We start from the raw sequence: 17,216 nt of genomic DNA on the forward strand, positions 1-17,216 counted from the left end.
AGGACCATGAGGTAGCTACTGCAGAGGATTCCACTTATAAAGAAATGTTAGGAATGACAGAAAGGGAATTTAGAATACACCTGTTGAAAACAATGAAAGAAATGATGGAAACAATGAAGGAAACTGCTAATAAAGTGGAAAATAACCAAAAGGAAATCCAAAAACAGAATCAAATAAGAGATGAACGATATGAAGAATATAAAAAGGATACAGCAGAGCTGAAGGAACTGAAACAGTCAATTAGGGAACTTAAAGATGCAATGGAAAGTATCAGCAACAGGTTAGACCATGCAGAAGAAGGAATTTCAGAGGTAGAAGACAAAGTTCTTGAGATAACTCAGATAGTAAAAGAGGGAGAAAAGAAGAGAGAGAAAGCAGAACGTTCACTGTCAGAATTATGGGACTTTATGAAGCGTTCCAACATACGAGTTATAGGAATCCCAGAAGGGGAAGAAGAATGCCCCAGAGGAATGGAAGCCATACTAGAGAATATTATAAAAGAAAATTTCCCAAATATCACCAAACATTCTGACACACTGCTTTCAAAGGGATATCGGACCCCAGGTCGCCTCAACTCTAACCGAGTTTCTCCAAGACACATTGTGATGAACCTGTCCAAAGTCAAGACAAAAGAAAAGATTCTGCAAGCTGCCAGGAGTAAGTGCCAGTGGACCTACAGGGGCAAATCCATCAGAGTGACCGCAGACTTCTCTAATGAAACTTTCCAAGCAAGAAGACAATGGTCATCTACCTTTAATCTACTTAAACAGAACAATTTACAGCCCAGAATTCTATACCCTGCTAAGCTTAAAAATTGACAGAGAAATCAAATCATTTACAGATATACAAACATTGAGGAAATTCGCCACAACAAGACCAGCTCTACAGGAAATACTTCAAACTGTTCTGCACACTGACCACCAAAATGGATGGGCAGCAAAGTAAAAACTCAGAAATTAAAGGACAGAACGGAACCTCCACACTGATGCAAAGGATAAAACTAAACAATTGACTCTCACAAAATAAGATTTATAGAATACTACCACACTTATCAATTATCTCAATAAATGTTAATGGATTGAATTCCCCACTGAAGAGACATAGGTTGGCTGACTGGATTAAAAAACACAAGCCATCCATTTGCTGTCTGTAAGAAAGACACCTGGCTTCAAAAGACAAACAAAGCTCCGAGTCAAGGGTTGGAAGACAATTTTTCAGGCAAATGGCATTCAGAAGAAAAGAGGAGTTGCGATCTTATTTTCAGATACATGTGGATTTAAAGCAACTAAAGTCAAAAAAGACAAAGATGGTCACTTTATATTGGTCAAGGGAAAAATCAAACAAGAAGACGTTTCAATTCTAAATATTTATGCCCCCAATTTAAATGTTCCCAGATTCTGTTTCCCAGAAACAGACCATACTCAGTCTGAGCAATATGATATCGGATAATACCATCATAACAGGGGACTTTAACACTCCTCTTACAAAGCTGGACAGATCCTCTAAACAGAAATTAAACAAAGATATAAGAGATTTAAATTAGACCCTAGAACAACTGTGCTTGATAGACGCATATAGAACACTCCATCCCAAAGATAAAGAATATACATTCTTCTCATCACCGCATGGAACATTCTCCAAAATTGATCATATCCTGGGACACAAAACAAATATCAACAGAATCAAAAGAATTGAAATTTTACCTTGTATCTTCTCAGACCATAAGGCACTAAAGGTGGAACTCAACTCTAACAAAAATGCTCGACCCCACCCAAAGGCATGGAAATTAAACAATCTTCTGTTGAATAACAGATGGGTGCAGGAAGAAATAAAACAGGAAATCATTAACTTCCTTGAGCATAACAACAATGAAGACACAAGCTACCAAAACCTGTGGGATACTGCAAAAGCAGTTTTGAGAGGAAAATTCATCGCTTTAGATGCCTACATTCAAAAAACAGAAAGAGAGCGCATCAACAATCTCACAAGCCATTTTATGGAATTGGAAAAAGGAGAACAATCTAAGCCTAAACTCAGTAGAAGAAAAGAAATCTCCAAAATCAAATCAGAGATCAATGAAATTGAAAACAAAAGAATCATTCAGAAAATTAATGAAACAAGAAGTTGGTTTTTTGAAAAAAATAAATAAAATAGATAAACCATTGGCCAGACTAACGAGAAATAGAAAAGTAAAATCTCTGGTAACCTCAATCAGAAATGAAAAAGGGGAAATAACAACTGATCCCACAAAGATACAAGAGATCATCTCAGAATACTACCAGAAACTCTATGCCCAGAAATTTGACAATGTGAAGGAAATGGATCAATATTTGGAATCACACCCTCTCCTTAGACTTACCCAGGAAGAAATAGAGCTCCTGAACAGACCAATTTCAAGCACTGAGATCAAAGAAACAATAAAAAATCTTCCAACCAAAAAATGCCCTGGTCCAGATGGCTTCACTCCAGAATTCTAGTAAACCTTCAAGGAAGAGCTTATTCCTGTACTGCAGAAATTATTCCAAGAAATTGAGGAAGAAGGAATCTTCCCCAACACATTCTATGAAGCAAACATCACCCTGATACCAAAACCAGGAAAAGACCCAAACAAAAAGGAGAATTTCAGACCAATCTCACTCATGAATATAGATGCAAAAATTCTCAACAAAATCCTAGCCAGTAGATTACAGCTTATCATCCAAAAAGTCATACATCATGGTCAAGTAGGTTTCATCCCAGGGATGCAAGGCTGGTTTAACATACACAAGTCCATAAACATTATCCATCATATTAACAGAGGCAAAAATAAAGATCACATGATCCTCTCAACAGATGCAGAAAAAGCATTTGATAAAATCCAGCATCCTTTTCTAATTAGAACACTGAAGAGTATAGGCATAGGTGGCACATTTCTAAAACTGATTGAAGCTATCTATGACAAACCCATAGCTAATATTTCACTGAACAGAGTAAAACTGAAAGCTTTTCCTCTTAGAACTGGAACCAGACAAGGTTGTCCTCTGTCACCTTTACTATTCAACATAGTGCTGGAAGTTCTAGCCAATACAATTAGGCAAGACAAGGAAATAAAGGGAATCCAAATGGGAGCAGAGGAGGTCAAACTCTCCCTCTTTGCTGACGACATGATCTTATACTTAGAGAATCCCAAAGACTCAACTACAAGACTCCTAGAAGTCATAAAAAAACTACAGTAATGTTTCAGGATATAAAATCAATGTCCACAAGTCAGTAGCTTTTGTATATGCCAAAAACAGTGAAGATTAAGGACACAACTCCCTTCACCATAGTTTCAAAGAAAATGAAATACCTAGGAATATACCTAACGAAGGAGGTGAAAGATCTCTATAAAGAAAATTATGAAATCCTCAGAAAGGAAATAGCAGAGAATATTAACAAATGGAAGAACATACCATGCTCATGGATGGGAAGAATCAACATTGTTAAAATGTCTATACTTCCCAAAGCAATCTACCTATTCAATGCCATACCTATCAAAATACCAACATCGTACTTTCAAGATTTGGAGAAAATGATTCTGCGTTTTGTATGGAACCAGAAAAAAAACCCGTATAGCTAAGACAGTTCTTAGTAATAAAAATAAAGCTGGGGGCATCAGCCTACCACATTTTAGTCCGTACTACAAAGCCATAGTGATCAAGACAGCATGGTACTGGCACAAAAATACTGACATAGACACTTGGAATCGAATAGAAAACCAGGAAATGAAACTAACATCTTACAACCACCTAATCTTCGATAAACCAAACAAGAACATACCTTGGGGAAAGGACTCCCTATTCAATAAATGGTGTTGGGAGAACTGGATATCCACATGTAAATAAAAGACTGAAACTGGACCCACACCTTTCCCCACTCACAAAAATCGATTCAGGACTTAAATTTAAGGCATGAAACAATAAAAATCCTCAAAGAAAGCATAGGAAAAACACTGGAAGATATTGGCCTGGGGAAAGCCTTCATGAAGAAGAGTGCCATTGCAATTGCAACAACAACAAAAATAAACAAATGGGACTTCATTAAACTGAAAAGCTTCTGTGCAGCCAAGGAGACAACAACCAAAGCAAAGAGACAACCTACACAATGGGAAAGGATATTTGCATATTTTCAATCAGACAAAAGCTTGATAACTAGGATCTATAGAGAACTCAAATTAATGCACATGAAAAAAGCCAACAATCCCATATATCAATGAGCAAGAGACATGAATAGAACCTTCTCTAAAGATGACAGACGAATGGCTAACAAACATGAAAAAATGTTCATCATCCCTATATATTAGAGAAATGCAGATCAAAACCACCCTGAGATACCATCTAACCCGAGCAAGAATGGCCCACATCACAAACTCTCAAAACTGCAGATGCTGGTGTGGATGTGGAGAGAAGGGATCACTTTTACACTGCTGGTGGGACTGCAAACTAGTACAACCTTTCTGGAAGGAAGTATGGAGAAACCTCAAAGCACTCAAGCTAAACTTCCCATTTGATCCTGCAATCCTATTACTGGGCATCTACCCAGAAGGAAAAAAATCCTTTTATCATAAGGACACTTGTACTAGACTGTTTATTGCAGCTCAATTTACAATCGCCAAAATGTGGAAACAGCCTAAACGCCCACCAACCCAGGAATGGATTAACAAGCTGTTGTACATGTATACCATGGAGTACAATTCAGCTATTAAAAAAAATGGAGACTTTACATCCTTCGTATTAACCTGGATGGAAGTGGAAGACATTATTCTTAGTAAAGCATCACAAGAATGGAGAAGCATGAATCCTATGTACTCAATTTTGATATGAGGACAATTAATGACAATCATGGGGCAGAGAAGGAAAAGTAGAGAGAGGGAAGGAGGGAGGGGGGTGGGGCCTTGGTGTTTGCCACACCTTCTGGGGGCAAGACATGATTGCAAGAGGGACTTTACCTAACAAATGCAATCAGTGTAACCTGGCTTATTGTACCCTCAGTGAATCCCCAACAATAAAAAAAAGACAAAAAAAAATTTTTTTTTCTTAAGTATCCGAAGTGTAATTAAGCAGCAGGTGTTTTCTTTTTTATTGTTGGGGATTCATTGAGGGTACAATAAGCCAGGTTATGATGTTTTCTTATTAAGAGAATCATTAAAGTGATGGAGCAAGATGGCGGCTGAGTAACAGATTCCCTGCAACTGGTCACAGTGAGTCTGGGGAGATAAGACTCCAGGCATCTCTGCCTGGTGGGATCTGCCTATAATCATCCCTTTGAGGACACAGGGAGTCAGCAAGGGACTTCTGGACCCCAAGAGGAAGACAAAAACAGTGGACAACTGGCAAATGGTTGCATGTGTTTGATCGATCTAATCCCGCCGCCACCTGTAAGTACAAGCAGCAGACTGCAAACCGGAAAGGCCTTACCTATGAACTGTTTCATTGTTTTTGGACTTGCAACTCAGTTGAACTGCCTTGGGGAGAGCTTGAGCAGGAGTGCAGATAACTTTGGGCATTGTCTAGGGCCCCAGACTGAGCCGCTGACTCAGATGGAGCTAATAGTGTTCGGCTGTGGGTCGCAGGCAGCAATTGTGAGAAAACTGCACGGCAAGCTCCACCCTCAGGGGCACAGAGCAAGGATCGGGCGGGACCTAGTAACCTAGTGACTGAGCAGCAGAAAGGGGGAGACTGACCTGCCTTACAGCCTTAACCCTCAGGGGTAGAGTGGGACTGGTTTTGGCACACTGGAGCCTTGGGCTGTTGCCCTGGTAGAGTGCCGTGGCATGCCTCAAAGCAACCTCAAACTCCTGGGCTTGGTGCTGCCCAGACCTCCATAAGAGCTGCGCTGTGACACCCAACCCACACCCACCAGGCCTCTGCATGCCCTGACCAGGAACTGCGGGAGCTGCGCAACCCTGTGTCCTCCCTCCTGTACCCTCCCGGCCTCCACATGGCCCATTTGTCTGGCCAGGGACTCTGGTATCCACGTGCCCTCTGGAGCCCTCCCTGCCTCTGCTCAGAGTCCTTCTCCTGGCCAGAGACTGCTGGAGCCTTGGGCTCTCTGTGCCAAAGTCAATGGGCACCAGGCACTCCCAGAACCGTGCACACCACCTCCCGCCCTGTTGCTGGATCCAGGTGTGTCACACTCTGGAGCTGCTTCCACAGTCAGAACTCCCTAACTGGGGCAGCCCCAGAGGAACTACACAGGGTCACTCTTTACAAAGTTCCAGCAACAATAGAGTGATCCCGCTGGGGTCTAATCTTAGAGAGACACCTCCCCAACTCTGAGGATGGCCAGAGGCAACGGTGAAAAACAATCATGAGGCAAAATCAACAGAAAAACTCTGGCAATATGAGTAATCAGAGTAGATCAACTCCCCCAAGGATCAATGGGGCAGACACAGCACAAGATCCCATGCACAAAAAATACCTGAGATGTCAGAAATCCAATTCAGAATCTGGATAGCAAATAAGATCGAACTAGAATTCCAAGCAGTAACCCAAAAGATATCTCAAGAATTCAACGAATTCAAAGACCAAATGACCAAAGATTTTGACATATTGAGACAAGAAGTTGCAGCCCTCAAAGATCTGAGAAACACAGTAGAATCCCTCAGCAACAGAATGGAGCAAGCAGAAGAAAGGATTTCTGACATTGAAGACAAAGCTTTCGAACACTCCCAAACTCTCAAAGAGGAAGAGAAATGGAGGGCAAAAACAGATCACTCTCTCAGAGAGCTCTGGGATAATTAGAAGAAAACCAATATTCGTCTTACAGGGATCCCCGAAAGTGACGAAGTGGCTTCACAAGGCACAGAGTCTCTTCTCTATCAGATTATGAAGGAGAACTTTCCAGACATGCCAAGAGATTCTGAAATTCCAATAGTGGACAGTTTCAGAACTACAGCATGACTCAACCCAAATAAGACGTCCCCCAGACACATTATAATCAATTCCACTAAAGTTAATATGAAGGAAAAAATTCTGAAAGCAGCCAGATGAAAGAAAACCATCACCTACAAGGGCAAGAATAGTAGAATAACTGCAGATCTCTCTGCTGAAACCTTTCAAGCTAGAAGAGTATGGTCATTGACTTTTAATCTCCTAAAACAAAATAACTTTCAACCCAGGATCCTGTACCCAGCTAAACTGAGTTTCATTTATGATGGAGAAATTAAATACTTCAATGACATTCACATGTTGAAGAAATTTGCTGTAACTAAACCAGCTCTCCAGGATATTCTAAGACCTATTCTCCATAAAGACAGCGTAATCCTCCACCACAAAAATAAACTCACCCAGAAAATTTTGATCAAATTCCAACTTCCTCAGTCACAAAAGGTTAAAAATGTCCATCGGACTCTCGAAAGGCATATCAATATTCTGAATTATTGTGAATGGTTTAAATTGTCCTCTAAAGAGGCACAGGTTGGCTGACTGGATGCAAAAACTCAAGCCAGATATCTGCTTAATACAAGAATCACATCTTCCTAGTTTCTAAGGATCATGTCTGCAAGCCAGGATTCCTGATCTAGAGACAATGGACCTGATGGGATGGAGCCCGAAGGCATCATCGAGAGTAACTGGAATGAGATTGTTGACAGCTTCAATGACATGAATCTCTCGGAGTCCCTCCTCTGTGGTATCTACGCCTATGGTTTTGAGAAGCCCTCTGCCATCCAGCAGCGAGCCATTCTTCCTTGTATCAAGGGTTATGATGTGATCGCTCAAGCCCAATCTGGGACTGGGAAAAGAGCCACATTTGCTAACTCAATTTTGCAGCAGATTGAATTGAATCTAAAGGCCACTCAGGCCTTAGTCTTAGCACCCACTTGAGAATTGGCTCAGCAGATATAGAAGGTGGTCATGGCATTAGGAGATTACATGGGTGCCTCCTGTCATGCCTGCATTGGGGGCACCAACGTTCATGCTGAAGTGCAAAAACTGCAAATAGAAGCTCCCCATATCATTGTGGGTATCCCTGGCTGAGTGTTTGATATGCTTAACCAGAGATACCTGTCTCCCAAATACATCAAGATGTTTGTACTGGATGAAGCTGATGAAATGTTAAGCCGTGGATTTAAGGACCAGATCTATGACATATTCCCAAAGCTCAACAGCAACACCCAGGTGGTTTTGCTATCAGCTACAATGCCTTCTGATATGCTTGAGGTGACCAAGAAGTTCATGAGGGACCCTATTCGGATTCTGGTCAAGAAAGAAGAGTTGACCCTGGAGGGTAGTTGCCAATTCTACATCAATGTGGAACAAGAGGAGTGGAAGCTGGTCACACTTGTGTGACTTGTATGAAACCCTGACCATAACCCAGGCAGACATCTTCATCAACACCCGGAGGAAGGTTGATTGGCTCACTGAGAAGGTGCATGCCCGAGATTTCACTGTGTCTGCCATGCATGGAGATATGGACCAAAAGGAACGAGATGTGATCATGAGAAAGTTCCGTTCTGGCTCTAGCCGAGTATTGATTACCACTGACCTGCTGGCAGAGGCATAGATGTGCAGCAGGCTTCTTTAGTCATCAACTATGATCTTCCTACCAACAGAGAAAATTATATCCACAGAATCGGTCGTGGTGGACGCTTTGGTCGTAAGGGTGTGGCTATCAACATGGTGACAGAAGAAGATAAGAGGACTCTTAGAGACATCGAGACCTTCTATAACACCTCCATCAAGGAGATGCCCCCTCAACGTTGCAGACCTCATCTGAGAGGGGCTGTCCTGCTACCTAGCCCCAGCCAGGGTTCAATCTTGCGGGGCTAAGGAGCAGCAGGAGGGGGGAGGGAAGGGAGCCAAAGGATGGACATCTTGTCATTTTTTTTTTCTTTTTCTTTCTTTGAATAAATGTCACTTTTTGAGGCAAAAAAAAAAAAAAGAATCACATCTTAAATTAAAAGACAAATATAGGTGAAAGGATGAGACTCAAGGTGAAGGGATGGTCATTTATACTCCAGGCAAATGGAAAGCAGAAAAAAGCAGGCGTTGCAATCCTATTCACAGATGCAATAGGCTTTAAACCAACTGAAATAAGGAAGGATAAGAATGGACACTTCATATTTGTTAAAGGTAATACTCAATATGATGAGATTTCAATTATTAACATTTATGCACCCAACCAGAATGCACCTCAATTTATAAGAGAAACTCTAACAGACATGAGCAACTTGATTTCCTCCAGTTCCAGAGTAGTTGGAGATTTTAACACTCCTTTAGCAGTGCTGGATAGATCCTCCAAAAAGAAGCTAAGCAAAGAAATTTTAGATTGAAACTTAACCATTCAACATCTGGACTTAACAGACATCTACAGAACATTTCATCCCAACAAAACTGAATACACATTCTTCTCATCAGCCCACGGAACATACTCCAAAATCGACCACATCCTAGACCACAAATCTAACCTCAGCAAATTTAAAAAAATAGAAATTATTCCTTGCATCTTCTCAGACCATCATGGAATAAAAGTTGAACTCAATAACAACAGGAATCTGTATACCCATACAAAAACATGGAAGCTAAACAACCTTATGCTGAAGGATAGATGGGTTATAGATGAGATTAAGAAGGAAATCACCAAATTTTTGGAACAAAACAACAATCAAAACACAAATTACCAGAACCACTAGGATACTGCAAAGGCAGTCCTAAGAGGGAAATTTATAGCACTGCAAGCCTTCCTCAAGAAAACGGAAAGAGAGGAAGTTAATAACTTAATGAGACATCTCAAGCAACTGGAGAAGGAAGAACACTCCAACCCCAAACCCAGCAGAAGAAAAGAAATAACCAAAATCAGAGCAGAATTAAATGAAAATGAAAACAAAATAATTACACAACAGATCAATAAACCCAAAAGTTGGCTTTTTGAAAAGATCAATAGATGAACCTTTGGCCAACCTAACCAGGAAAAGAAGAGTAAAATCTCTAATTTCATCACTCAGAAATGCTAACAATGATATAACAACAGACCCCTCAGAAATTAAAAAAATCCTTAACGAATACTACAAGAAACTCTACTCTCAGAAATATGAAAATGAAAGAAATCGACCAATACATGGAAGTATACCACCTACCAAGACCGAAGTGGAAATGTTGAACAGACCTATATCAAGCTCTGAAATAGCATCGACTATACAAAATCTCCCTAAAAAGAAAAGCCCGGGACCAGATGGCTTTATGTCAGAATTCTACCAAACCTTTAAGAAGAACTAGTACCCATGGGCAGCGTCTGTGGCTCAGTTGGTAGGGCGCCGGCCCCATATACCGAGGGTGACGGGTTCAAACCCGGCCCCGGCCAAACTGCAACCAAAAAATAGCCGGGCGTTGTGGTGGGCGCCTGTGGTCCCAGCTACTCGGGAGGCTGAGGCAAGAGAATCGCTTAAGCCCAGGAGTTGGAGGTTGCTGTGAGCTGTGTGAGGCCACAGCACTCTACCAAGGGCCATAAAGTGACACTCTGTCTCTACAAAAAAAAAAAAAAAAAAGGAGAACTAGTACCCATATTACTAAACATCTTCTAAAATATAGAAAAAGAAGGAATATTACCCAACACATTCTATGAAGCAAACATCACCTTGATCCCCAAACCAGGGAAAGACCCAACAAGAAAAGAAAATTATATACCAATATCACTAATGAATATTTATGCTAAAATACTCAATGAGATCCTAACAAACAGAATCTGAAAACACATCAAAAAAATTATTCACCACAACCAAGTGGGATTTATCCCAAGGTCTCAAGGCTGGCTCAATATACGTAAATCTATAAATGTAGTTCAGCACATAAACAAACTAAAAAATAAGGACCATATGATTCTTTCAATTGATGCAGAAAAAGGTTTTGATAATATCCAGCATCCCTTCATGATCAGAACACTTAAGAAAATTGGTATAGAAGGGACATTTCTTTTTTTTTTTTTATTGTTGGGGATTCATTGAGGGTACAATAAGCCAGGTTACACTGATTGCAAATGTTAGGTAAAGTCACTCTTGCAATCATGTCTTGCCCCCATAAAGTGTGACACACCCCAAAGCCCCACCCCCCTCCCTCCATCCCTCTTTCTGCTTTTCCTCCCCCCCCATAACCTTGTCATTAATTGTCCTCATATCAAAATTAAGTACATAGGATTCATGCTTCTCCATTCTTGTGATGCTTTACTAAGAATAATGTCTTCCACTTCCATCCAGGTTAATACGAAGGATGTAAAGTCTCCATTTTTTTTAATGGCTGAATAGTATTCTCTGGTATACATATACCACAGCTTGTTAATCCATTCCTGGGTTGGTGGGCGTTTAGGCTGTTTCCACATTTTGGCGATTGTAAATTGAGCTGCAATAAACAGTCTAGTACAAGTGTCCTTATGATAAAAGGATTTTTTTCCTTCTGGGTAGATGCCAAGTAATGGGATTGCAGGATCAAATGGGAGGTTTAGCTTGAGTGCTTTGAGGTTTCTCCATACTTCCTTCCAGAAAGGTTGTACTAGTTTGCAGTCCCACCAGCAGTGTAAAAGTGTTCCCTTCTCTCCACATCCACACCAGCATCTGCAGTTTTGAGATTTTGTGATGTGGGCCATTCTTGCTCGGGTTAGATGGTATCTCAGGGTGGTTTTGATCTGCATTTCTCTAATATATAGGGATGATGAACATTTTTTCATGTTTGTTAGCCATTCGTCTGTCATCTTTAGAGAAGGTTCTATTCATGTCTCTTGCCCATTGATATATGGGATTGTTGGCTTTTTTCATGTGCATTAATTTGAGTTCTCTATAGATCCTAGTTATCAAGCTTTTGTCTGATTGAAAATATGCAAATATCCTTTCCCATTGTGTAGGTTGTCTCTTTGCTTTGGTTGTTGTCTCCTTGGCTGCACAGAAGCTTTTCAGTTTAATGAAGTCCCATTTGTTTATTTTTGTTGTTGTTGCAATTGCAATGGCACTCTTCTTCATGAAGGCTTTCCCCAGGCCAATATCTTCCAGTGTTTTTCCTATGCTTTCTTTGAGGATTTTTATTGTTTCATGCCTTAAATTTAAGTCCTGAATCGATTTTTGTGAGTGGGAAAAGGTGTGGGTCCAGTTTCAGTCTTTTATTTACATGTGGATATCCAGTTCTCCCAACACCATTTATTGAATAGGGAGTCCTTTCCCCAAGGTATGTTCTTGTTTGGTTTATTGAAGATTAGGTGGTTGTAAGATGTTAGTTTCATTTCCTGGTTTTCTATTCGATTCCAAGTGTCTATGTCAGTATTTTTGTGCCAGTACCATGCTGTCTTGATCACTATGGCTTTGTAGTACGGACTAAAATGTGGTAGGCTGATGCCCCCAGCTTTATTTTTATTACTAAGAACTGTCTTAGCTATATGGGTTTTTTTTCTGGTTCCATACAAAACGCAGAATCATTTTCTCCAAATCTTGAAAGTACGATGTTGGTATTTTGATAGGTATGGCATTGAATAGGTAGATTGCTTTGGGAAGTATAGACATTTTAACAATGTTGATTCTTCCCATCCATGAGCATGGTATGTTCTTCCATTTGTTAATATTCTCTGCTATTTCCTTTCTGAGAATTTCATAATTTTCTTTATAGAGGTCTTTCAACCCTTTGTTAGGTATATTCCTAGGTATTTCATTTTCTTTGAAACTATGGTGAAGGGAGTTGTGTCCTTAATTAGCTTCTCATCTTCACTGTTTTTGTCGTATACAAAGGCTACTGAATTGTGGACATAGATTTTATATCCTGAAACATTACTGTATTTTTTGATGACTTCTAGGAGTCTTGTAGTTGAGTATTTGGGATTCTCTAAGTATAAGATCATGTCATCAGCAAAGAGGGAGAGTTTGACCTCCTCTGCTCCCATTTGGATTCCCTTTATTTCCTTGTCTTCCTAATTGTACTGGCTAGAACTTCCAGCACTATGTTGAATAGTAAAGGTGACAGAGGACAACCTTGTCTGGTTCCAGTTCTAAGAGGAAAAGCTTTCAGTTTTACTCTGTTCAGTAAAATATTAGCTGTGGGTTTGTCATAGATAGCTTCAATCAGTTTTAGAAATGTGCCACTTATGCCTATACTCTTCAGTGTTCTAATTAGAAAAGGATGCTGGATTTTATCAAATGCTTTTTCTGCATCTGTTGAGAGGATCATGTGATCTTTATTTTTGCCTCTGTTAATATGATGGACAATGTTATGGACTTGTGTATGTTAAACCAGCCTTGCATCCCTGGGATGAAACTTACTTGATCATGATATATGACTTTTTGATGATAAGCTGTAATCTACTGGCTAGGATTTTGTTGAGAATTTTTGCATCTATATTCATGAGTGAGATTGGTCTGAAATTCTGCTTTTTGTTTGGGTCTTTTCTTGGTTTTGGTATCAGGGTGATGTTTGCTTCATAGAATGTGTTGGGGAGGATTCCTTCTTCCTTAATTTTTTGGAATAATTTCTGCAGTACAGGAATAAGCTCTTCCTTGAAGGTTTGATAGAATTCTGGAGTGAAGCCATCAGGACCAGGGCATTTTTTGGTTGGAAGATTTTTTATTGTTTCTTTGATCTCAGTGCTTGAAATTGGTCTGTTCAGGAGCTCTATTTCTTCCTGGGTAAGTCTAAGGAGAGGGTGTGATTCCAAATCCATTTGATCCATTTCCTTCACATTGTCAAATTTCTAGTCATAGAGTTTCTGGTAGTATTCAGAGATGATCTCTTGTATCTCTGTGGGATCAGTTGTTATTTCCCCTTTTTCATTTCTGATTGAGGTTACTAGAGATTTTACTTTTCTATTTCTCGTTAGTCTGGCCAATGGTTTATCTATTTTATTTATTTTTTTCAAAAAGCCAACTTCTTGTTTCATTAATTTTCTGAATGATTCTTTTGTTTTCAATTTCATTGATCTCTGATTTGATTTTGGAGATTTCTTTTCTTCTACTGAGTTTAGGCTTAGATTGTTCTCCTTTTTCCAATTCTATAAAATGGCTTGTGAGATTGTTGATGCGCTCTCTTTCTGTTTTTCGAATGTAGGCATCTAAAGCGATGAATTTTCCTCTCAAAACTGCTTTTGCAGTAGGTTTGGTAGCTTGTGTCTTCATTGTTGTTATGCTCAAGGAAGTTAATGATTTCCTGTTTTATTTCTTCCTGCACCCATCTGTTATTCAACAGAAGATTGTTTAATTTCCATGCCTTTGTGTGGGGTCGAGCGTTTTTGTTAGAGTTGAGTTCCACCTTTAGTGCCTTATGGTCTGAGAAGATACAAGGTAAAATTTCAATTCTTTTGATTCTGTTAATATTTGTTTTGTGTCCCAGGATATGATCAATTTTGGAGAATGTTCCATGGGGTGATGAGAAGAATGTATATTCTTTATCTTTGGGGGTGGAGTGTTCTATATGCGTCTATCAAGCACAGTTGTTCTAGGGTCTCATTTAAATCTCTTATATCTTTGTTTAATTTGTGTTTAGAGGATCTGTCCAGCTTTGTAAGAGGAGTGTTAAAGTCCCCTCTTATTATGGTATTATCAGATATCATATTGCTCAGATTGAGTATGGTCTGTTTCAAGAATCTGGGAACATTTACATTGGGTGCATAAATATTTAGAATTGAAATGTCTTCTTGTTGGATTTTTCCCTTCACCAATATAAAGTGACCATCTTTGTCTTTTTGACTTTAGTTGCTTTAAATCCACATGTATCTGAAAATTAAGATTGCAACTCCTCTTTTCTTCTGAATGCTATTTGCCTGAAAAATTGTCTTCCAACCCTTGACTCGGAGCTTTAGTTTGTCTTTTGAAGCCAAGTGTGTTTCTTGCGGACAGCAAATGGATGGCTTGTGTTTTTCAATCCAGTCAGCCAATCTATGTCTCTTCAGTGGGGAATTCAAGCCATTAACATTTATTGAGATAATTGATAACTGTCGTAGTGTTCTATTGATCTTATTTTGTGAGAGTCCATTGCTTAGTTTTATCTTTTGCATCAGTGTGGAGGTTAGGTTCTGTCCTTTAATTTCTGAGTTTTTACTTTACTGCTGATCCGTTGTGATGGTCAGTGTGTAGAACACGTCAAAGTATTTCCTATAGAGATGGTCTTGTTGTGGCAAATTTCCTCAATGTTTGTATATCCGTAAATGATTTGATTTCTCCATCAATTTTAAAGCTTAGCTTAGCAGGGTACAGAATTCTGGGCTGTAAATTGTTCTGTTTAACTAGATTAAAGGTAGATGACCATCGTCTTCTTGCTTAGAAAGTTTCATTAGAGAAGTCTGCAGTCACTCTGATGGATTTGCCCCTGTAGGTCAACCTGCGCTTATTTCTGGCAGCTTGCAGAATCTTTTCTTTGGTCTTGACTTTGGACAGGTTTGTTACATTGTGTCTTGGAGAAGCTCAGTTAGAGTTGAGGTGACCTGGGGTCCGATATCCCTCTGAAAGCAATTTGGGAAATTTTCTTTCATAATATTCTCTAGTATGGCTTCCATTCCTCTGGGGCATTCTTCTTCCCCTTCTGGGATTCCTATAACTCGTATGTTGGAATGCTTCATAAAGTCCCATAATTCTGACAGTGAATGTTCTGCTTTCTCTCTCTTCTTTTCTGCCTCTTTTACTATCTGAGTTATCTCAAGAACTTTGTCTTCTACCTCAGAAATTCTTTGTTCTGCATGGTCTAACCTGTTGCTGATACTTTCCATTGCATCTTTAAGTTCCCTAATTGCTCCAGTTCCTTCAGCTCTGCTATATCCTTTCTATATTCTTCATATCGTTCATCTCTTATTTGATTCTGTTTTTGGATTTCCTTTTGGTTGTTTTCCACTTTATTAGCAGTTTCATTCATTGTTTCCATCATTTCCTTCCTTGTTTTCATCATGTGTATTCTAAATTCCCTTTCTGTCATTCCTAACATTTCTTTATTGGTGGAATCCTCTGCAGTAGCTACCTCATGGTCCCTTGGTGGGGTTGTTCTGGACTGGTTCTTCATTGCCTGCAGTTTTATGCTGATTCTTCCTCATGAGTGATTTCTTTTATCTGTTTCCTTGCCCTAATTTTCCTTTCACTTCCTCTTGCTCTTTAAGTTCCTGTGCCTGTGGACTAAGGTTTCCATGAGTCCTTTTGGCATAGGACCAGAAGGATGAGAAGATTGAAAAGCAAGAAAGGGTGAAAGAAAGAAGGAAATAACGAAAAGAAAATAGAGAAAGGAGAGGGGGTGGGTAAAAGGAATATTGACAAAAAGAAGAGAGGCACAGAAAGAGGGAGACAGAGCAATATAGGTGTACAGTAGGGTACTTTGACACAACCTTATAAAACCCCTACCTCTGGGGGTGCCCCGTTGGGTGGTTCCCTTAAGGTCAGCAACTCTTTGCTAACCTGATCAGACACAGTAGCCCACCTCCACCAAGTAGAGAGGAAAGACAAAAATGCTATAAATCAAACCAAAACAAGCAAACAGAAAACTTTACAGGATAAAATTGGGTGAAAAACCAAATAATAGGAGTAGAAACACTAGCAAAAATGAAGTTCTAGTTATTGAAAAAGGCAGCAATGGGAAATTGTATTTATACTAGAAAACTGGAGAAAAAAAAGGAAAAGATCTGTATGAAAAAGGTTGAAATTAAAAAACAAAACAACAACATCAAAATAACCAAAAGCAAACAAACAAAACAAAAGAAAAAACAACCAAAAACAAAGCAGTATATATATCTTGTTTAATATTGTCTGGGCAACAGGTGGTCTTCTGGGGTATGAGATGTTAATTACAATGCTGATACAACTGGAGGCCTCCGCTGATTTCTCAAACCCCACAGGGTAGACAACCTAAGTCTCTCTTCAGCCCCCTTAAAAGGCACTTTAAGCTTCTAAACTTGCTAAGCAGAAGCTTTGCCAGGAAAATGCTTGTTGCTAGAATCACTGGTGAAGTGGCTATCCACTTACCCAGTGTGCCAAAATCGGTCTCACTCTGCCCCTGAGGGTTAGGGCTGTAAGGTGGCTCAGACCCCACCTTTAGGCTGCTCAGTCACTAGGTTACTAGGTCCCACCCAATCCTTGCTCTGCAACCCCTAGGGCGGACCTTGTTGGAGCAGTTCTCTCCCAATGGCTCCCTGCAGCCCACAGCCAAACACTATTAGCTCCCTCCATCTGGCTCAGCTGCTCAGTCTGGGGTCCCAGACAACGCCCAAAGTTCTCTGCACTCCCGCTCAAGCTCTCCCCAAGGCAGTTCAACTGAGTG

The 17,216-nt window shown here is 39.9% G+C and overlaps 1 protein-coding gene and 1 pseudogene across 8 annotated transcripts in view; both read left to right on the forward strand.

Moving 5' to 3' along the window:
- DOCK3 (dedicator of cytokinesis 3) overlaps positions 1 to 17,216 on the forward strand; it is an 899,254-nt gene that overhangs the window by 714,691 nt on the left and 167,347 nt on the right. The gene's annotated exons all lie outside the window — the stretch shown is intronic.
- Positions 7,515 to 8,815, forward strand: LOC128592665 (eukaryotic initiation factor 4A-I-like; annotated as a pseudogene). Its single transcript, XR_008381964.1, has one exon. The product of XR_008381964.1 is annotated as a eukaryotic initiation factor 4A-I-like (transcript).

Source organism: Nycticebus coucang, chromosome 8, assembly GCF_027406575.1.
Source record: "Nycticebus coucang isolate mNycCou1 chromosome 8, mNycCou1.pri, whole genome shotgun sequence".
NCBI classification, from domain to species: Eukaryota; Metazoa; Chordata; class Mammalia; order Primates; family Lorisidae; genus Nycticebus; species Nycticebus coucang.